Raw genomic sequence first — 23395 nt, 5'->3', positions numbered from 1 at the left:
GTATGCCCCAGGCACACCTTGGTTTCTATGTGTGTGTGCTAGAGGCACAGTTAGGTGCCCATAAGCACTGTTAGGTGGTGGTAGATGCCACATAGGATGATTGAGAGAATCTAGGAGCTGATTGAGGAGATGATTGAGGAGATGATTGTGGAGCATGGTGGCTCATGTAAGAGGTGCCTACATATGGACCTCACCTTTCTTCATTCCATAAGCAAGCAAGCATTCTCATGTCGTGTTTAGCTTCATGCTTTCCTTTCAGTTCTTCAACATACAAGTCATTCCAAACTCTCAGTCACGTCGAAAGGAATAGGGGAATCATAAAAAAACCACTCAAAGAACTTTCCAAAGATTTTTGCAAGGTCTCTACACACCAAGATGCAGGTAAAGTCACCCAACAGGGCTTCTCCTTCCTCCCACAGAGCTATAGTAGCAGACTTTGGGTTCCAAGCTCAACTTGGGCTCAGCTAGAACACCCACACTCTAACACCAGTTGACAGATCTCAACAACAGAAGTAGAATGGAAGAGAGTGAGAGAGGGAGAGGGAGAGCTAGAAGAACACCCTAATCTTCTATGTTATCCATATTTATATGTGTTTGAGTATTGTACATAGCCGAAGTTAAGGTAAAGTGGCCTTTAACCCCCCACAACATGATCTCCTTCTCTTAAGAACTTAGTTATGAGCTTGGAGATGGTGACTGGGACTTCGTGACTCATTAGTATCTCTCCCCTTCTTGAAGATTACATTAGGATTTTCATAGCCTCATCTATAATAAGTATCATCTATGGTGCAAGCGGAGGCTCTTGAGGGGCTTGCATAGTACCGTAATTGGGTGGCCCTTCTGGTGGATTATAGAAGGTTGTAGGCTATGTAGGTATTGTGCTCGCTAGTCCCGGTCTAATAAGACATGGAGCCAGCATGCATGGCGGGGTCTAGTGTATTGGCCTCGTCAGCATGGGCCTTGGCATGGGCATGTTTACATTTGGCACTAGCCTATAAGGTGCAACCATAAGGAAAGGAGCACCTTTTGGGGCTCCTCCTCAAGTTGAGTATAGATTAGGACAAGGGGCCATCATGTGTGGCAGTGCTTTCCCCAAAGTCCATTTGATCATTCCCCTACCCTTTGGGACTCGAAGGCCAAAACTTGGGTACTCAGATCTGAGGTTCTAGTGAAGGATGGTTTACCCTCATAGAATTAAATATGAGGCCATGTAGGTCCCACGGTCGAGGCGAGCAAGGGATTACTTGGAGCATTATCAGATGTAAAATTTAGCAGGGGACCTTGCTTCTCTTCAGATACGCTAGTTTGCCTAGCAAAGGGGTTGACTAGGTCGGGGTCAGATAAGCCGAACCATCCCATAAAATTGGAGAATGACTCCCTCAGTCATTGTGAGGCTATGGTTGATGGTGTGGGGGATTAGAGCTAGAATCATCCATGGTAGCCCTTGGATTTGGGTTCTACCCCATTTCAACATCAATCTCATGTCATCCTTTGAACTCGAGGACTCTGTGTGTGTAGGACCGTGTATTGAATAGGAACTTAATGTTGATATCTTGGATGGAAATGATAGTGCAAAATTTGATGGGCCAGTCAGTTTGTTGTTCGGAGCACTATCTTCTGGCTCTGGGTCAATAACTATCTGTTAGATATCAATGCTCCACTCTCATGTAACTACACAGGAACTAGCTAACTCTACTTGTAAGCCCCCCATATGAGGAGAAGGCATTTGAGTAGCTCGGTTATCCGGTAGGTCCTGGTTTGGACACCAGATGGGGGCCATGTGTGGCTTGATGGTTGGACAGCTTCAGATAGAGTTGACACACCGCCAACTAGGCTACATGCAAGTGCGAGAAGGCATCCCTTGATTGACTGCACTGAGGGTAGACATAGCATTTCTTGGGGCAGCCCACTCTCGGGTTGCAAGGCCCGCCGTTTGGAGCCTCAGATGATCCTGGATGGCGAACCGGGACCGTAGGTTAGTTGCTTTGTTTTGCGTACCGGTTCTATCGTATGGTCGGTGGCCTATTTTGGGACTGACCCCCAGTCGACCGTTTTGGGTGGATTGGGTCGGTCACCCAATTGAGCCTAACCGACTATGACTGGTGGCTATATAAGAGCAAGCCTGTGAAGCCCATTTCATCACTGGCTACAGCAACCCTGATTCCTTAGCATCCAGCCTCCATCTTCTACTGTTTCCAGCACGCCATCGAAGCTTCTTTCATAGGAGCGCACGGTTGGGAGGCAGCGCCATCTATTGTATCAGTTCTACAGTAATTAAATTTTTTATTCTCCATACTATCTTGTTTTCTCTCTTGTGTACGAGATCCTGTTATCTATTGAGCACAGACGTTGTATTATTTTCTTACATGGTATCAGAGCCTGGACTCTAGCAAGAAGATTTGGTAGTGTGTTTCTGTTTGCAAGCAGATTGTGAGAGATGGCCCAGCCCACAAGACTGTGAATCCCACCGTTCGGCGAAAGCGGAAAGTTGGACGGCTCTAACTATCCACTCTATAAGTTCAAGATGAAGACCATCCTAAGCACATACGAGCTTTAGGACACTACTACTGGGGTGGACGTGAGGCCGGTTACGAGATCGGATCCAGCCAATGCAGGACAATAGATAGTACCAACTGCGGATGAGATTCTCACGTGGACAAGAAGAAATGCAGATGTGCTGTGTCCTATTGTCTGTAGTGTTAGTAATTCCATCATGGTGTTAATTCAACATGTCACCACAGCAAAGGAGGCATGGACGGTCTTGAAAAATCAGTACAAGATCATGAATCAGATGCGGATTCAGAATCTGGAGACTCAACTCATGAACGAGAAGTTGTCTGAGTCTGAAGTGGCAGAGAAGTTCATCACCAGGGTGAAGAATCTACGCGATCAGATGACTGCGATTGGCATCACCATCACTAGTGAGAATCTAGCACGAAGGTGCATATGGATTCTCCCACCAAAGTATGATGGTCTTGTTACGGCACTGAATACGTAGAACAAAAATCCGCCCCTCAACTTTGAGGATTTCAGCGCGATGCTTCTTGAGGAGGAGATGCATCAAAAGACGAGGACTAGAGAAGATTCAGCTTTGTGGACCAGATCAAAGAAAGGTAAGGGTAAGGACTCTGGTAACCCATCTTCTTCTGATGATAAAAAGAGAAAGAAGAAGATCAAGTGCTTTTATTGCAACAAGGCAGGGCACAAGCAGAGTGAGTGCCGAAAGAAGATTGCAGATGAGAAGAATAGAGTAAAGAAAGAGTCCAGCAACAGCGCGCAGGCAATACCAGTAGAGCTATTCGTCGCAATTGAGGACATTTGCACGGAGGCAGTTCATGTACCTGTGGATGAACCATGGATCATTGACAATGGTACATCATGCCACATGACCAATCAGAAGGATTGGTATACCTCTCTATAGTCGGTAGGGAATGACATCCTGGTAGCAGTTGGCAATGATGCAAAATGTCCAGCAAAAGGAAAAGGTACGATTGCTCTCAAGTCAGATGGAGTTGTAAAACAGTTGTCCGATGTTTTTTATGTGCCAGATATCAAGAGGAACTTGTTGTTCGTTTCTGCTTTCAGTGCTCAAGCGGATGTGAAGAACACTAAGCTGTGGCATGAGAATTTTGGTCATCTAAACCTTAGTTCTTTGAAGGAGATGCATAAAAGTGAAATGATTGTAGACCTACCAGAAATTTCAAATCTGCCTGATGTATGTGAAGCTTGCATGATGGGCAAGTAGCATCGGAATCCCTTTCCTAAAGAGGCTAGCAAGGCAAAGGCTCCTCTAGGGCTCGTACACACGGACCTCTATGGAAAGATGGAGACGGAAGCTTTGGGTGGTTCCTATTACTTCATAATGCTGATCGACGACTACAGTAGAAGGATATGGATATACTTCTTGAAGACTAAAGATGAGGCTTTTAGTAGGTTCAAGGAATGGCATGTAATGGTCGAGAAAGAAACAGGGAGGAAAGTGACGAAGTTGAGATCAAACGGAGGTGGAGAGTTCACATCAACTGAATTCAAAAGTTACTGTAAAAGTCACGGAATCAAGAGGCAAAAACCCCCGCCACATACATCACAGCAAAATGGAGTAGCAGAATGCAAGATGCACGTCATCTGCGAAATGGGCCAGAGTATGATGAAAGGGAAAGATTTGCCAAAGAATTTCTGGGCTGAAGCATGTAACACTATAGTTTACATCCTGAATCGTAGCTACACGAAAGCTGTGAACGGGATGACTCCACTGCAAGCCTTTTCTGGTAAGAAACCTTCAGCTGCACATTTCATAGTTTTTTGTTGCTTTCCTATTTCGAGTTTGGGAGCAAATCTCTGCAGGTAGCACAGCCAGAAGTGCAGGAGTGCACTGTTTCAGATTGAGACGCCCTTCGCGGTGTGGCAAGAGCGCAGTATATGCTACGGATAAGGGCTTCACCCTAAGAGTGACTTTATTTTTTTGATTTGAGGCCGTTTCGGGGCCCGTTTTGAAGGCGGAAGTTCTTTGCAGGCACTCAAAAAAAGGCCCTGTTTTTGGCTGTGCGACCACTGCACGGCTAGTCGGTGGAAAGGTGCCGCAGAAATTGCATCGTATGCCTGTGTGCAGAGATATTGGGAGTTGCAGATTCATGCCTGTTGCCTGTTGATGCAAAATCGTCACTAGGAAGTGACTGTGTGATAAAATACCACTTTCCTCAGTTTTGCAGATCTGCCCGTGTGAGGCAAAAGCTGTGTTTTTTGCAGTGACAGAATATTTTGCAGTGTTCTGTAATGGCATCTGATTCTCTTTCACAGATTGTCACTGAAAAGCTTGACAAGAACAACTTCCAGGCATGGAAGTTTAGAATGATGAATTTCTTGATAGGAAAAGGCTATTGGGAATTCATTACTAAAATGAAGAAGAACCTGTTCTTCCTAATGTTCCCAGTCAACAGGAAATGCAGGCATTCAAAGGATGGCATGAGAGAGCCAGGAAAGTTATGTACTGGCTGTCTATCAGTATTTCGGACTCCATGATTGTGCATATTCAGGATGCAAATACGCCAAAGGAGGCATGGGATACTTTGGCAAAAATGTATAGCACAAATACGCAAGCCAGGAAAATGCAACTCAAACAAGAGTTACACAATGTGCAGAGAGAAAATTTGAGCATAAATGACTACCACATGAAAGTGAAGAAAATTGCAGATGCACTTGCTTCCATTGGGTCGCCAGTGGATGATGACAATTTGGTCTCTCTGACCTTGAATGGTCTAGGAAAGGATTATGCACAGTTCCGGACATCCATTGCCGTCCGTGAAAAATTTCCTGATTTTGAGGAGCTGATTGCTCTTCTAATTTCTGAAGAGTAGAGAAATGGTGGTGCATCTTCTTCAGCAGGAACTTCAAAAGAAACTGTCTTCTACTCAAATGCTGGCAGAGGTAGAGGCAGAGGTAGAGGAGGCCGATCTGCAGGCCGTGGTAGAAATTAGAATATGCAGCATACGCAAGAAAACTAGTCCTATGCAGGAGGACGTGGTAACTCTAGAGGCAGGGGGAGCCAAAGAGGCCGTGGTGGATGGCAGAGAAGCCAAAATGCAAACAGCAATGTTGAATGCTACTATTGTGGCAAAATGGGTCATATGGCTAAGGACTGCTACAAAAAGCAGAATGACATTATGAATGGAAAATTGCAGCAAGGCAATTATGCATCTTCTAGCAGGCAGGGTGATGACAGAAATGAGCATCTATTTATGGTGCAGCATATGACCAATTCTGTAAGAACAAAATGATGTGTGGTATGTTGACTCAGGTGCATCAAACCACATGACAGGTCATGCAGAATGGATGCAAGATGCAAGGAAAATGGAAAAGCCAAGATTTGTGGAGACTGGTGATGATATCGCACATCCTATTGTGCAGATTGGCAAAATTCCTTTATCTATGCAGGATGGGAAAAAGAAATACTTGTCTGATGTATTTCATGTCCCGAACATCACCAAGAACCTGGTTTCTGTTGGTCAGATGGTTGAGCAGGGCTTGCAGGTCAGATTTAATCCTCATGGATGCTTTGTTGAGGATATGAAAAATAATGGTTGCTTGATAGCAAAAGGAAAGAAGAAGGGTAGGATGTTTACGTTGGATGCAGACATGCCTGAATTGAGTGCAGCAATGTTTGCACATGGGACCGGTGTAGTTGCAGATATTGATATCTGGCACAAACGCATTGGTCATGTTAATATACAGTGACTTAAATCAATGCAAGCCCAAAATATTGTTGTAGGATTGCCTAAATTCAAGGTTGCAGAAATGCACAAGGTTTGTGAAGCCTGTCAATTTGGAAACAGGCAAGGAAACCTTTTCCTAGGCATGTTCAAGAGAGTAAAAAGCCATTGGAATTAATCCACTCTGATGTGTGGACTACAAAAGCTGCATCTATTGGAGGCTGTCACTATTTTGTCACATTTATTGATGACTTCAGCAGAAAACTGTGGGTGTATTTTATGAAAAAGAAAAGTAAAGTGTTTGGGCACTTCAAAGCTTTCAAAGCTATGGTTGAAAAAGAAACAGGCCTGCAAATAAAATGCCTAAGGTCAGATGGAGGGGGAGAGTACCTCTCAAATGAGTTTGCAAGGTTCTTGCAGGAGCATGGTATAAAGCAGCAATATTCAACCCCACAGCAAAATGGAATTCCAGAAAGAAAAAACAGGCATATTGGAGAGGTATCTCAGGCTATGCTAAATGAAAAAGATCTACCAAATTATTATTGGGCTGAAGCAGTTGCTACAGCAGTCTATATAATGAACAGGACTCCCACTACAGTCTATATAATGAACAGGACTCCCACTGCAGCAATACATGGCATGACGCCAGAGGAGATGTATATTGGTAGGAAACCAGATATTTCTCATTTGAAGATTTTTGGTTGCATTGCCTATGTCCATGTGCCAGATGAGTTGAGGTCCAAGTTGGATCCAAAAGCTGAGAAGTGCGTCTTTATTGGTTATTCTCTGCAGCAGAAAGGGTATAGAAGCTATAACCCTTCTACACGTAAGTTCACAGTGAGTAGAGATGTTGTTTTTGATGAGATGAGCAGCTGGTATAAACCAGTAAATGTGATGATTGATGTAGATGCACAAAATGGTAATGCTGCACAGAATGCACAACAGCAATCACAAAATATCAGTGGACCTGGAGTGTCCTCTACCAGTGGTTCACATACTTCGCCATGGACAGGTAGATTGAGATCAGGAGAATCCCCTCAAAGCAATGCAGAGAGTGGTACGCAGGTATCACAAAAAGGAAAAGAGAAAAGTAAATCAGCCCATGTTTGATGTGAATGCAGGTCACTCTTATGTGGATGGTGAATCCAGTGGCTCAGAACAGAGCATAGATGATGAGTTGGGTATTCCTTCTATTGTTACACCTGGAGTAAGGAAGACCAAGGATGTTTTGAGAGCACCTGGAAGTGAGCCTATTTTGCGCAGGTCTACCATGGTTAGGTATCCTGTGGATAGGCTGAAATATGATGGATTTACAGCCATTCACTATGCCTATATGGTCAAAGTGATACAGGAACCAGAACCCACTTCTTTTGAGCAAGCCATGGGAAATGAAAAATGGGAGAAAGCCATGGATGAAGAAATGGATGCCTTGGATGCTAATGCTACATGGGAATTGGTGCCTTTGCCTAAAGGCAAGAATGCAATTGGCTGTAAATGGGTTTATAAGATCAAGCACAATGCAGATGGTTCTGTGAATAGATACAAGGCAAGATTAGTTGTCAAGGGGTATGCACAGACATATGGCATTGATTATGAAGAAACTTTCAGCCCGGTTGCAAGGATGGCAACCGTAAGAGCAGCCATTGCTATGGCTGCATCAAAGGGATGGTCTTTACATCAGATGGATGTAAAGAATGCCTTTTTCCATGGTGATTTGCAAGAAGAGGTCTTTATGGAGCAGCCAGCAGGTTATGTTCATGCTATTCATCCCGAGTTTGTTTGCAGGTTGAAGAAAGCCTTGTATGGCTTGAAGCAAGCACCTAGAGCATGGTCTGACAAGATAGGATAGTATCTTGTCACTATTGGCTTTCAAATTTCCAAGGTAGATTTCTCACTCTATGTGAGAAAAACAGAGAAAGGGATTATGCTGCTGGTCATTTATGTTGATGATTTGATCATCACAGGTGATAGTGATGAAGATATCCTTCATGTGAAAATGCTATTGAGGCAGAAGTTTGAGATGAAGGATTTGGGAGAGCTGTGTTATGTCTTGGGCATTGAGGTGATTAGATCACCAAGTGGGATACAGCTCTTGCAGAGGCAGTATGGATTGGACATGCTGTCCAAATATGGGATGACAGGCTGTAAGCCTATTTCAGTTCCTTTGGAGCAGAATGTGAAGCTGAGCGCAGATGCAGGTGAGCTTCTGGAAGACCCTACTATGTACAGACGCATAGTAGGAAGTTTGATTTACATGACTATTACCAGGCCGGATTTGAGCTATGCTGTTGGGTTGGTAAGTCAGTTTATGCAGGCTCCAAGGAAACTGCATTTGGATGCGGCTAGACGCATACTCAGGTATGTGAAGTCCACATTGCAGTATGGACTATTTTATGAGGCTAGGGTTCAGATACAGTTGCATGGATACACTGATGCTGATTGGGCTAGTAGCATTTCTGATAGACGATCTACCAGTGGATATGTGTTCTCTTTTGGGAGTGCTGCAGTCACTTGGAGCAGTAAGAAACAGCCTACAGTTGCCTTGTCGAGCACAGAGGCTGAGTACAAGGGTGCAGCAATGGCTGCATGTGAGGTAGCTTGGTTGCATAAGCTACTCTATGATATGCATCAGTCTACAGATGGGCCAGTTGTCATTTATTGTGACAACATGAGCAGCATACACTTGGCAAAGAACCCAGTCTTTCATGCCAGAACAAAGCACATTGAGGTGCATTATCACTATGTGCGGGAGAAGGTTTTACTAGGTCTTATTAATCTAGTTTATGTCAGCACAGAGGATCAGGTAGCTGACATATTCACGAAAGCATTGGGCGCAGAGAAGCTGCGCAAGTTCAGAGACCTGCTTGGTGTTGTGCAAGAATTGGGATTGAGCTCGAGGGGGAGTGTTGAGATATCGAGCTCCACTCGCGATATGCCAAGGTGACTATTGTGCATTTATGTCACTAGCTGGAGATGCGGTTGGTACACCGTGGATGACAGCTATCCTTATCTACACTAGTTCGTGGCTCAGTTAGTATGCCACCTTAGTTAGTTGAGTTTGGTTTGAGACCCACATATAGGGTCCTTCTATTTCTTTGTACTAGCGTTCTTTTGGCTTTCACAACTAAGAAGAGGAAAACTGTTTTCAGCCTCCACCTTTGTGTGTATTCCCCCATTGTGCATGTGAGAAAGCCGCAAGTGAGACTCCTTCCCTCTCTCCCACAATCTTCACACTTATTTGCTACAAAATTCATGTTTGTTGTTTGACATTGCCATGATTATTGACCAAGTTTTGTATTTTCTTATCTTGACCCCTCACTAAGTGTTGGAAAACATTTGGTATGAAGTAGGGGTCATTGAGTTCTCTTTTGGGCTCTTTTGGCTCTCTTAGTTCTTCCAAATGGCTCATCTTTCATTCTTCCCATCCCATCATTATGACAAGTATAGTAAACATCATCACTGTCGTTATTTAAATTTGTATTGATTGGATCATCATTAAAAAAAAAAATGGGCTTTTACACTTGAATCTTCACAAAAATGTGGGACTCCATCAAAACTTGAATTTGGATCATAATTTGTACTCCTCAACATTTGCATCATACATATGAAAGATGGTATCCTCAAATAATTTATACAATAGGATGCATAAATATAGGGATAAACACTAGCTTCATTGCTTTGAATTCTTTCTAAACTATTTTTTTCAAGCTGATTGGAAATGAATCCCAAACCCTGCTTTTTGCAAGGGAGTTTCAATTTAGGATTCACAAGATTTGTACATGAATACTTATCTTCTTGCTTCCACATTCCATCAATAGCAAAAGCAAGTGCGAATGCATAGCATGCACTAGTAGAAAACAATTTCCGAAACCGATCTTGATTAGCAAAACATACCTCTCTTTAAAAATTGATAATCATCTTCTTGCTACTCAAGCTATCTATGGAACCTTCTAGAGCTTATTAATACTAGATGTGCTACTGATTCATCAGAAATATTGACCATTTATAGATCACTTTTTGAAACTAAAATTTGAGATGGGGGTTTGGATCCAATATGATCAAATCATTCACATAAACATTTGAATTCACAAAAGTACTCTATTTATCACTCAAAAATTGAAATTCAGACAAAAATTGCAACTACCAACCAAAAAAATTAATCTTTGTCATCCAATACAACATGTAATTCTATTATTAAGTTGCCCTTTGTGAAATAATCTCCACTCAAATTTTCCATTGATCCATCTTTGAATCTCCTAAAAATCCATCATAGGCCAAAGCTTCACTTATTGATGGTAAAGTAAATTAAAAATGTCACTATTCTGCTTAACAAACATGCTGCTATGTTTGAAAAAAGTCACAAATGATCATCCATGAGTCTTTTATGATTATTGCTTCCCCCATTTCTATGAGCTCAACATCCTTGTGTCTTGTATTTTGAAATCAAGACAATAATATTTTGCATAAGCTGCTTCAAACTCTATCATGGGGCTCAATGCTAGCTCGATTCTTGATGCTTCCTTTAATGGACTTGTTATGAGAGATTTGGAAGAGATAATCAAAACATGAATTAAGGATTCTCTTGTAGCCTTGGCAGTTGCAGCCATTGTATAACTGAAACAACCGCTACACATAAGGGGTAGTTGCTAGTAAGCTAATACACTGCTATGGCTTCTCAATTCTTATGCGCAATGTACATGGTGGCCTTACATGTTTTCTTGGCTAGTGGAGGAAGGCACAATGACTTGGAGAGGCTAGATTGAAGAGCTTCCAAATGGGTGGAACTAGAGATTAGACTAAATTGGGGGAGGAGAAGTACCAGATAATAGATGAACAAAACGGGTTGAGTTTCTTGCAGGATGATTGGAAGGGACATCTTTCGTAGGTAGGGAAATTGAGAGGGTTGTACATATTCTACATGTAGCCTTGCTTTAGATGATTCAAATGCAGCTACTGCTTGAAAAATTACTTGGGCTTGGTGACCTATGCATATAAATCATCAAGTTAGAAGGATTTTGGATTTATGCGTGAAGCACATCTCAAAAGTTCAAACATGTAACAACAACCTTGTTTGCCTTCATTGTTTTGATAGTGCAAAACCCAGTAGTTAACAATCTCAACTCACTAGAATAATGAGAAATGCATGTCAATACCTTCTGAGATTTTAATACCTTGTATAAATGTCTATTTCAAACTACCTCTAGTCTATATATGGGTCTTCTTCCTTCTTGACTCCATGATCGACAATTGTAGGTTTTTTTGTTCCTCATAGGATGATCATTTTCCAAAACCTTTCTCCTTTCTTTGTCATGGGACAATGATCCTTTGTGGACTACCTTCTCAATCTTATTGCACTCATTTACCCTTTGCCTTGGGAATAGTTGTAGGATTGCATCAAAATTGTACCTACAAAAACCTACTCTAGACTCGCCCCTAAGTGGCCATGAAAACCACAACCCCAACCCCAACAAAGGATCGCAAGTGCTTAAAAGAAGAAGTGATATAGATAAGGAGACATTCATTTAGCAAGATAAAGACACAAGAGATAAATCCAAAATGCAAAATGTAATTTCTACTTGTTCTTCTTTCCTTGCAAGATACTTGCAATGTAGGAATATTACACGATGGAAGACCAATGAGTCGTTTTGGGAGTTAGGAAACTCAAAGGTCTAGAATCCTTCGCATTCCCTATAGTAGATAGGAACCAAGAAGGCCCACAACCCTTCACATTCCACTGGTGTAAATCTAAACATATAGAGACTACTCTCTAACCTTAGTATAGGTTCCTATTTCACCTTCAACAATCCCAGCTCCCCTTCATTTATTTTCCTTTATGATCCCATATTGTCATTCTCAACATAAGGAAGTCTTTTATACTAGTGAGCATGTTGGAATCACTTTCAACACAAGCAATGTCTTTAGGTATAAAAGGATTTCTAGAGTTTAGGATTTAGAGTTGGGGTCTCAGATTTAGGGTTTAAGATAGGGTTTAAAGCTTACATTTTAGGGTCTAGGATCTATAGTTTTAAATTTAGCTTTAGAGTTTAGCATTTAGGGTTTATAGTTTCTAAGGTATGACTATCATTATTACATTAGAGAAGATGATTTCATAGATGTGCCTTATAATAAACTCAGTGATGAAAAGTCTTGACACTCCTCGAACATCGATAACTTGTCCATGCCCATGATCATTATATAAACAAAAAAATGCCTAGAATATTAAAGAGATGTCCTCAAATGAAGATTCATACAATGAATTGAGTTAGGAACCAGCTCAGCACAACATAAAAAGGTTAACTTATGAACGAGGCAAGCATAAAATAATATGGAAAAAATGCTCTGAACAAGGATAAAGATATTCAAGATCATAAAGACAAACCCAAGATACTTTTTGACCTTAGGATGGTTCCATTAGATATAATAGTAAGAGTACTTATTGTTAGACCCTATACCTATAGTAGTCCTTCTTTAGTATAAGAGATGATATTTTGCTAAAATTAGTATGTAGTCTAGTGATAGATGATTCCTCTAGTGGGTGACTTGTACTCTATCTTGAGTGGGGGACTCTACAGCAACACTAGGTTCTCTACTAGACATGAAGAGACTTGATCATCCATTGGGTTTTTTGGCTAGGGGTGAGGTTGTAGAGGCATTGGGACTTCTTCTTATTTGAAAAGGAAAGTGGAGCCATAATCTATTGTTGGAAAACTACAAGAGGCTCACTCTCCTACTGAGATGCCTTCATGTTTCATCCTCATTGAGATCGATGATTATAATACATCTCTCATTCTCTAATTGGCCCTTGCTCCATAGGTGGATAATTCTTTATACAATCTTCTTCATGATGCATCAATGTGCTAGCTTTTGGGGGTGTTGGGATGCATCCTGGACCAATTTAATGGGATGAGCAATTTTACCTACTTGCGGTCCTAGACAATTTGCTCTAAAAGCTACTTGTACTAAATTAGATAGATAATAGACAGGTACCTATAAATCATGGGCAAGGTAGGACTCCATCAAAATATTCTTGGCTTCACCTAGTGGGATCTAATGCCACTCCATTTAACACTTTGTTGTACTGGGAGTATGTAATTCGATTGGCCACCCACCCATCTCCACTATGTACATTGCTTGTATGGCCTTGATGTTTGATGAACCCAATGAAATCATGTTGAAAATCATTGGTGAGTTTTATAATCATTGAGTTTCCATCATCCAGCTGCCTTTACTGTGCTACCCATAGCCTCTATGTCCTCCACTGCCTACATGTAGTCAATCAACAATTGGCCAAGGATCTTGTATGATGTTTGATTGAGGTTATTCACCAATAATAAATGCACCTAGATACCCAACATGTAGGCAATGAATGTTCCATTCATTAAATAGAGAATACCCGTACAATGAATTCCCTTCTTGTTATTGAGCTCATTCTACGATGTTGCCGAGAATTAATCAGAGGATATTTAAAACTCAACAAAATGTCCAACATTCAGAGGATATTTAAAAACTCAACAAAATGTCCAACATTCAAACCTTGCAATCACGCATCAACCTCATTTTGTATATGAGGAATCCATAAATAGGAAGTTATTTGGAAATGAAGCAAACAAAATGCCTTGCCATTATAGCAATGCACCCAAAAGATGAGAGGAATGGCAAGTTTTAGTAAAACTCTAATTTACTCTAAGAGAGGTAAAAGGTGCAAACTCATGCAACCTCTCTCATAAAATGGTTTGTTTTAGGATATGAAACTCCATGATCAGTGGGTGAACTAGCCATTCTCTTCACTCATCTCATGCCATTAAATCACATTGACCTCAAGGAAGGTTTTGCTACCCTAAATATCCGAGTGAATCCACTATGTAGTGGGTTTCGAGGGTGACACAAAATTCCCTATGAACTACCCTCTTCCTTTAGCGCATCACTAGTTCAAATTGTATTTCCATTATTGAAATATGGCATTTGATGAATTTAATGAACTTTTTAATACAAAATCTTTTGATTTTTATGAAGCTTTTCTTTCCTATCAACTCACAACTCACCATGTAGTTAAATTGGACATTTACCATGTGGAGTGTGCTACCAACTCACACCTCACATGTAGTTAAAGTGAAACTTTTATACCATGTGAAGGAAGTGAAAAGTGGCTAGTTATTCAGTGACACATATTGATTGGGGTAGTTGTTGTGACAGATTTTGGTTTGGAGCTATGTGCATGAGGTACCCACCCCTAATTACCCAGCCATCCCATGTGAGCTCTACTCTACCCCAAAATGCTATTGACTTGAGAGATCTGTGAAGGTCCAAGGACATATATATGTTGGAAAAGTTTTTACTCAAATAATTGATAAATTAGCATAAGGTACAAAAGTCCTCTCCTTTATCCAAGCAAGATCCCTCAACGATCATTCTGATAAACATACCCACAAATCACCTAGCCTGGCACACTTCAATGTCATGCAATTGATATATTTGAGTCAAAGTCATGGTATGCAAAATTGTTCCTCATGACTATATTAGAATTTATTTAGCTCTATGGATTATTATGTCTTGTAAGACTTGAAATAATGAAATTGCCTTGGGTTGTTAGCATTTGACATCATTTTTGTCTCTTGCTTGTCCAATTGAACGTGCTTAACATTAAAGAATAGAAAGTTACAGAATGAGAAAGCACACGAGTTTATTTCACTACTTTAAAAACCATAAACAAAATGCTTCAAGAGAACATTTGATTCTCAAGAGAATCATCACTTTGCATCTTACGTCAGCTACATAATTGAGTTCCTCAATGAACTCATCCCACACTGTCTCTAATTTCTTCTCAAATCTCTACTAACTTACTCACTCACCTACATGTAGGTAGTTGTAAACCCATCACCACACTAACAATGTTTCAATTAAAATGTTTGATATCACCATTTATTTGGAAAGAGAACCAAAAGAATGTACTATTTCCATTTTAAAAAAATGACCCTTGACATGATATTGAGTTAGAGTTATTGTAGCATTTGTTTCAATCTATTGATCTTGTTTCTCAGTTTGTACCTTTTGGAATGAACCGTGTGTCAAGATGTGTTTGTAGGGGTGATTCCGCCTCATCCTCTTATCATAGCTACTTGCCTAAAGTCACAAATGTCTTTATTTTCATTTCTACTTCATTGTAGCTACCTGACATTGTTGTACCTAGACAGTGATGAGCTTCGCATCTCAGTTTTGAGGTTGAGATGCATGTAGCTCCTTTTGGGTGTGCAGGAGGCCTCATTCAACTTATTGACCATGTTGGAATACTCCTTCTACAAATCTGTCAATTGCACTTCATGGGCACATACCCATTGTCTTCATAGAATTTGCTACCATGTTGCTACCTCATATTGTAGGGCTTCCTCTTAGAACCTTTACTTGTGTGTGCGAGCAAATTTGTTTGTGTATCTCGCTTTTGTTTCACGTAGCACTTGACCTTGCTAGCAACTTGCTAGCAAGTGCTCTTGAATTTGTGATCAAGGTAGTCTCACTGGGCTTCAAATGCATATTTTCTAGCTATTGAATTTGTAAGCCTATTGATCATCACTTAAGTTGCCATCCTCCTCCTCATTGAAAGAAGACTCACCATGATGGATGATTCCTCTAGTCACAGGTGACTTGTACTCTATCTTGAGGGGGGATTCTATAAGGACACTATGTTCTCTACTGGACATGAAGAGCCTTGATCCACCACTAGGTTTTTGGACTAGGGTTGAGGTTGTAGAGAATTGGGACTTCTTCTTGTTCAAAGGGAAAGGTGAAGAGGAACCATAATCTACCCATGTCAACCTTATGATGTCAAACTAGTAGAGGTTCATCTCCTATTGAGATGCCACTTCTTTGGCACTAGTGGCTCATCCTCATTCAGATCGATGATCATAGTATTTCCCCATCTGTCCTCCTTTACCTCTTGTTCTCTAGTCAGCCCTTGCTCTTGAGGTGGATTGTACCAATTTAATGGGATGAAACATTTTGACTACTTGAGGTCTTAGACAATTTGCTTTCAAACATACTTGTCCTAAACCACATAAATAGTAGATAGGTACCCTTAAATCATGGTGAGGTAGGAATCCATTGAAATATCCTTGGCTTCACCTAGTGGGATCAAATGCAATGGGAGTATGCACTTCAATTGGCTACTCAACCGTCTCCACTGTGTACATTGCCTTCAAAGACTTACATATGCAACTCTCTTGATTAAGGAATTGATCTTTGATGAACCCAATGCGATCATGTTGAAAATCATTTGTTAGAGCTATAATCACTGAGTTCCCACCATCTTGTTGCATGTACGATGCTACCCATAGCCTCTATGTTCTCACTAGCCACATGTAGTCAATCAAAAAACTAATCAAGGATCTTGTGTGATGCTCGACGTCATTCACCATCAAACAATGCACCTAGACCCAACATGCAAGCAATAAATGCTCCATTCATTGGATAGAACAAACTGTGAAGATAGTGGGAGAGAGGGGAGGAGTCTCACTTGAGGCTTTCTCACAATCACAATGGGGGAATACACACAAAGGTGGAGGCTGAAAACAGTTTTTCCTCTTCTTAGTTGTGAAAGCCAAAAGAACTCTAGTACAAAGAAATAGAAGAACCCTATATGTGGGTCTCAAACCAAACTCAACTAACTAAGGTGGCATACTAACTGAGCCACGAACTAGTGTAGATAAGGATAGCTATCATCCAGCTATTGTTCGTGGGCGGTGTACCAACCGCATCTCCAGCTAACAAGTCGGTGACATAAGTACACAACGGTCACCCTGGCATATCACGAGTGGAGCTCGATATCTCAACACTCCCCCTCGAGCTCAATCCCAATTCCTGCACACCAAGCAGGTCTCTGAACTTGCGCAGCTTCTCTGTGCCCAATGCCTTCGTGAATATGTCAGCTACCTGATCCTCTGTGCTGACATAAACTAGATCAATAAGACCTAGTAAAACCTTCTCCTGCACATAGTGATAATGCACCTCAATGTGCTTTGTTCTAGCATGAAAGACTGGGTTCTTTGCCAAGTGTATACTGCTCATGTTGTCACAATAAATGACAACCGGCCCATCTGTAGACTGATGCATATCATAGAGTAGCTTATGCAACCAAGCTACCTCACATGCAGCCATTGCTGCACCCCTGTACTCAGCCTCTGTGCTCGACAAGGCAACTGTAGGCTGTTTCTTGCTGCTCCAAGTCACTGCAGCACTCCCAAAAGAGAACACATACCCACTGGTAGATCGTCTATCAGAAATACTACCAGCCCAATCAGCATCAGTGTATCCATGCTGTATATTAACATGACCAATGCGTTTGTGCCAGATATCAATATTTGCAACTACACCGGTCCCATGTGCAAACATTGCTGCACTCAATTCAGGCATGTCTGCAGCCAACGTAAACATCCTGCCCTTCTTCTTTCCTTTTGCTATCAAGCGACCATTATTTTTCATATCCTCAACAAAGCATCCATGAGGATTAAATCTGACCTGCAAGCCCTGCTCAACCATCTGACCAACAGAAACCAGGTTCTTGGTGATGTTTGGGACATGAAATACATCAGACAAGTATTTCTTTTTCCCATCCTGCATAGACAAACGAATTTTGCCAATCTGCACAATAGGATGTGCAGTATCATCACCAGTCTCTACAAATCCTGGTTTTTCCATTTTCCTTGCATCTTGCATCCATTCTGCATGACCTGTCATGTGGTTTGATGCACCTGAGTCAACATACCACACATCATTTCGTTCTTCTGCACTTGTCACAGAATTGGTCATATGCTGCACCATAAATAGATGCTCATTTCTGTCATCACCCTGTCTACTAGAGGATGCATAATTGCCTTGCTGCAATTTTCCATTCATAATGTCATTCTACTTTTTGTAGCAGTCTTTAGCCATATGCCCCATTTTACCACAATAGTAGCATTCAACATTGCTGTTTGCATTTTGGCCTCTCTGCCATCCACCACGGCCTCTTTGGCTCCCCCTGCCTCTAGAGTTACCACGTCCTCCTGCATAGGACTGGTTTTCTTGCGTTTGCTGCATATTCTGATTTCTACCACGGCCTGCAGATCCGGCCTCCTCTACCTCTACCTCTACCTCTACTAGCATTTGAGTAGAAGACAGTTTCTTTTGAAGTTCCTGCTGAAGAAGATGCACCACCATTTCTCTGCTCTTCAGAAATTAGAAGAGCAATCAACTCCTCAAAATCAGGAAATTTTTCACGGACGGCAATGGATGTCCGGAACTGTGCATAATCCTTTCCTAGACCATTCAAGGTCACAGAAACTAAATCGTCATCATCCACTGGCGACCCAATGGAAGCAAGTGCATCTGCAATTTTCTTCACCTTCATGTGGTAGTCGTTTATGCTCAAATTTTCTCTCTGCACATTGTGCAACTCCTGTTTGAGCTGCATTTTCCTGGCTTGCGTATTTGTGCTGTACATTTTTGCCAAAGTATCCCATGCCTCCTTTGGCGTACTTGCATCTTGAATATGCATAATCATGGAGTCCGAAATACTGATAGACAGCCAATACATAACTTTCCTGGCTCTCTCGTGCCATCCTTTAAATGCCTGCATTTCCTGTTGACTGGGAACATTAGGAAGAACAGGTTCTTCTTCATTTCCTGTAATGAACTCCCAATAGCCTTTTCCCATAAGGAAATTCGTCATTCTAAACTTCCATGCCTGGAAGTTGTTCTTGTCAAGCTTTTCAGTGACAATCTGTGAAAGAGAATCAGATGCCATTACCGAGCACTGCAAAATATATTGTCACTGCAAAAAAACACAGCTTTTGCCTCACACGGGCAGATCTACAAAACTGACGAAAGTGGTATTTCACCACACAGTCACTTCCTAGTGACGATTTTGCATCAACAGGCAACAAGCATGAATCTGCAACTACCAATGTCTCTGCGCACAAGCATACGATGCAATTTCTACGGTAACTTTTCACCGACCTGCAGAACAGTGGTCGCACAGCAAAAACAGGGCCTTTTTCTGAGTGCTTGCGGAGAACTTCCGCCTCCAAAACGGGCCACGAAATGACCTCGAATCAGAAAAATAAAGTCACTAAGGGCTTCGCCCTTACCCGTAGCATATAATGCCCTCTCGCCACACCGCGAAGGGCGTCTCAATTTGAGACAGTGCACTCTTGCACTTCCGGCTGTGCTACCTGCAGAGATTTGCTCCCAAACTCGAAAAAGGAAAGCAACACTGGTCCTCTTACCAGGACATTGCGAACTTGGTTTGCTTTCTTGAGCTCCTTACCACAAACAAGGCTCTGATACCATGTGAAGATAGTGGGAGAGAGGGAAGGAGTCTCACATGAGGCTTTCTCACAATCACAATGGGGGAATACACACAAAGGTGGAGGCTGAAAACAGTTTTTCCTCTTCTTAGTTGTGAAAGCCAAAAGAACTCTAGTACAAAGAAATAGAAGAACCCTATATGTGGGTCTCAAACCAAACTCAACTAACTAAGGTGGCATACTAACTGAGCCACGAACTAGTGTAGATAAGGATAGCTGTCATCCAGCTATTATTCGTGGGCGGTGTACCAACCGCATCTCCAGCTAACAAGTCGGTGACATAAGTACACAACGGTCACCCTGGCATATCGCGAGTGGGGAAATCCCCCCTTTACATTATCTTTTTAATCACCCCATACACCCCATATCTTTTAGACATTTTGGATGTAGGGTGGCAGGTGGTATCCTTTGTTGTGTCACCCTAGGTTTGGCTCCTGTTTTACCTCATTGTAGTAAGGGATATCCTTCTTTTGATCCTCCTTAGGAGGGGGTTTCAGTGCTTCAATTTCATGGGCCTCCATTTCTTTGAGAAGCTAATAACGAGCTTTATTATAATTCTTCATAGCTGGGTCAAGTTTGCTATGTTCCTGTTGAGCTAGTCTAAGAAGCCAGCCTTAGCATTAGTAGTCTATTGATTAAACCACAAATTAATTCTAGATAAAAAAATATACCAAAGGGCATGAGCTCTAACAAGTGACCATACAACCTGTTTGACCCTTATAGGCTCCACTAAGTGCATTTGTGTTACCTTGCACATTCTCCTGGTATTGGGACAAGCAACAAAAAAGTTGAAAAATGTCCTAGGCAATGCTTACATTTTCCATCTCCCTTATCAATACTTCTCCCTTGGCATTTGTGCAAAGTTGCCTTATGTAAGATTAACAAAAGTAGAGAGCACACTTTCTATGGTATTTCCTTAACCCATATTATTTTAAATTTAGCAAGCCAAACAATTCTGCGATCTACAAAATTTCATCTGGTCTTCAAGATTTTGAATATTTCCTCTATGTCATTTGATGGGGTGGGAATGGGCAAGAACCAACCCAATAGAATTCTTTCCTATAGGCTAGGGAAGAGCCCCTTTCCATTGCATCTTACCAATTTCTCATTGACTAGATCTGCAACTTGATTTGAAAGACATAGTTCCCTCCTTATTTCCAACCAAGTTTTCCATCTAAATTGATCTTTGTGCCACAATTGAAGTGGAGGTCACTTTGGAGTGCCTTTGAGGCAATCAAAAGTCAAATAAAATTTTCGGGGAAGAGTGCCTTTGTGTGTTTAGATTCTAATATGGAACCTTGCTTCACAAGTGCTTTCAAGTGGTCAAAATAATTTCAACATTTGATGACTCTTTCTTGGCCAAGCTCGTCTTGAGCTTTGAATCTCAAACACAATTATAGCTACTAATAGGATCATGGCCACCTCTCTGACCATTTCATGATCACAACCATTGCAGACCATGACCTTGCTTCTTTTTCATGCTTGTACAATCAAAGATGTGCAAGCATGCCACTTCTCAAACCAAATGGAAAGAGTTGTGAAGACATCCTATAGACAAATTCTAATGGGAGATGCATGCTGCAAATGTGGTATCGATTGGCCAAAACACTCTCATACAATTTCTCTCATTGAGTGTTCAGTCTACTATCTGTGATTGGAAATTGTGTCTTAAGAATGATTTGAGATGGTAGATGCGTTATGAGTGCTCCTCTATATGACAATCGTTGTCTTGTTATTGAATCATCATAATGCAATACAATCAATGACATGGCTCTAGAATACCATAATTATGAGAGAGAGAGAGAGAGAGAGAGAGAGAGAGAGAGAGAGAGAGAGAGAGAGAGAGAGAGAGAGAGAGATTTGTCTATCTATCAATCAAACCTATCTATCTTCATACCTACCTATCTACCTATCCATCTATATATCTATCTATCTATCTGTCTATTTGTCTATCTATCTATCTACTTATCTATTTGTCTATTTGCCTGTCTATCTATTTGTCTATTTGTTTGTCTATTTCTCTGTCTGTCTACCTATCCATCTATCTATTTGTCTGTCTGTCTGTCTGTCTATGTATGTATGTATGTATGCATGTATCTATCTATCTATCTATCTATCTATACATCCATCCATGTCTAGCTATCTATTTGTATAACCTATCTACCTGTTTGTCTATATATCTACCTATCTATGTATCTACATATCCACCTATTTACCTACTATCTATTTATCTATCTACCATTTGTGTGTTCATCTATCTATTTGTTTCTTTTTCTGTCTGTATGTTTGTCTAAGGTTTCGTTTTATATATGTAAAGTAACATCAACAAGTTGCTAAAAGGCCTTCATAGTAAGTCTACATTTGACTTGTTAACAATTTAAAAAAATAAAATAGCTAAATGATGTTATTTTTCATGCCAACAAATGAGAACTGCATTGTTGTTTTATGCTTTAGACTTTGTGTTTGACAACACTTTTAGGATATTGAGCGGATGCATATCATTTCGAATGCATTATTGACACTTTACATGCAAAATTAAATTTTATGATCGCATTAATTGTCATAATTTAAATCAAATTTAAGGAAATGGCATGCAAAGTGTGTGATGCTTTATTCATAAGGATATTTTTTATGATAGTTGTAGCGTAATGAGTTAATGTTCTCATCCTTGCTACCAAAAGTTGCAACAACCACACATGTCTCGATTTATTCTTTCCTAAAAGATTTTGGTGAACTAGCTATTAAATTGACTTTTGGAGTTTACAATCACATAAAATTCATTGGCTTATGATATGGCATTCATAGAATTCAAAACAATAGTCACTCTTCTTGGTAATTTTTCTAGTTGTAGGGTTGTTATCACTTCAATTTCAATCCTCTGTATAAACTTCGAGATGCTTCTCAATTCATAGGGTTCAAAACAATAGTCACACCTCTTGCTTTGGTATCACTTCAATTTCAATCCTCTATCAATGCCACATGGGATTGGTTACCACCAATAATTTTGGGATACCCTCATGTCCAATCTAATCTCATTGTCATGTGGACCTGTGCCTTTTGACAAAGTATAGCAATTTCTAGCTCACTTGATTTGTGTCTTGTCTTGTCTAGATTTGGTGACCTACACAATACCTACATGTTAAGCAATTGCTCCTATGTATTATTATTACGTGATCGCCTATGTATTATTATTGCACTTTAGATGAGTGCAAGCCTTTGAGATAGGTGCCATAGACTTCTCTTGAGTGTGCAAGGACTTTCTTCAAAGAAGCTCCAACAAAATTCTCTTGATGGTGCAAGGGAAGTTATCCCCTCCCCTTCCCCTATTCCCCCCTCTATTGCTACTAAAGAGTTGAGCCCACTACACATGCCCTAGGTAAGTAGGAGCTACCTTTTTCATTTAAAAATTGCCTAGTTTATCACGATATTGAATTTACCTTGATAAGTTTTGGGAACTTAAGGAAGGATGTGCTTGTTTAGCTCATGTGCATAAGGGGGGGAACATACCTTATTGTGCTCATAAGGGGAGTATGGGAATTTCGTAGCATTTTTGGGTCAGGGTTACAAAACTTGCTAGAGTTGAATTGAATGATATTTTGGATTATTGGTAATTATGTAGGAGTTAATTAGTGGTTCGATTTTGATTTAGGCAGATTTAGAGCTCTTGAAGCTTTGGCGGGCCTTTACTAAACATGGGGGTATATGGAATATATGACCAGGGGCTCTAATCCCCCCTTGCCTTCCCCCTGCCCCCTGCCACCCCCTTGCCTTGCCTCCCGTCCACCTCACAAAGTAATCTCCATCCTAGGAACTTCCAACCCTTTCAACTTCCGTCAACACTCAAGACAAACC

The sequence above is a fragment of the Dipteris shenzhenensis genome, chromosome 23 (genome assembly GCF_047967505.1).
Source record: "Dipteris shenzhenensis isolate YYH24624 ecotype China chromosome 23, Dip_SZ_1.0, whole genome shotgun sequence".
NCBI classification, from domain to species: Eukaryota; Viridiplantae; Streptophyta; class Polypodiopsida; order Gleicheniales; family Dipteridaceae; genus Dipteris; species Dipteris shenzhenensis.
Note: the sequence above shows the minus strand (reverse complement) of the source record.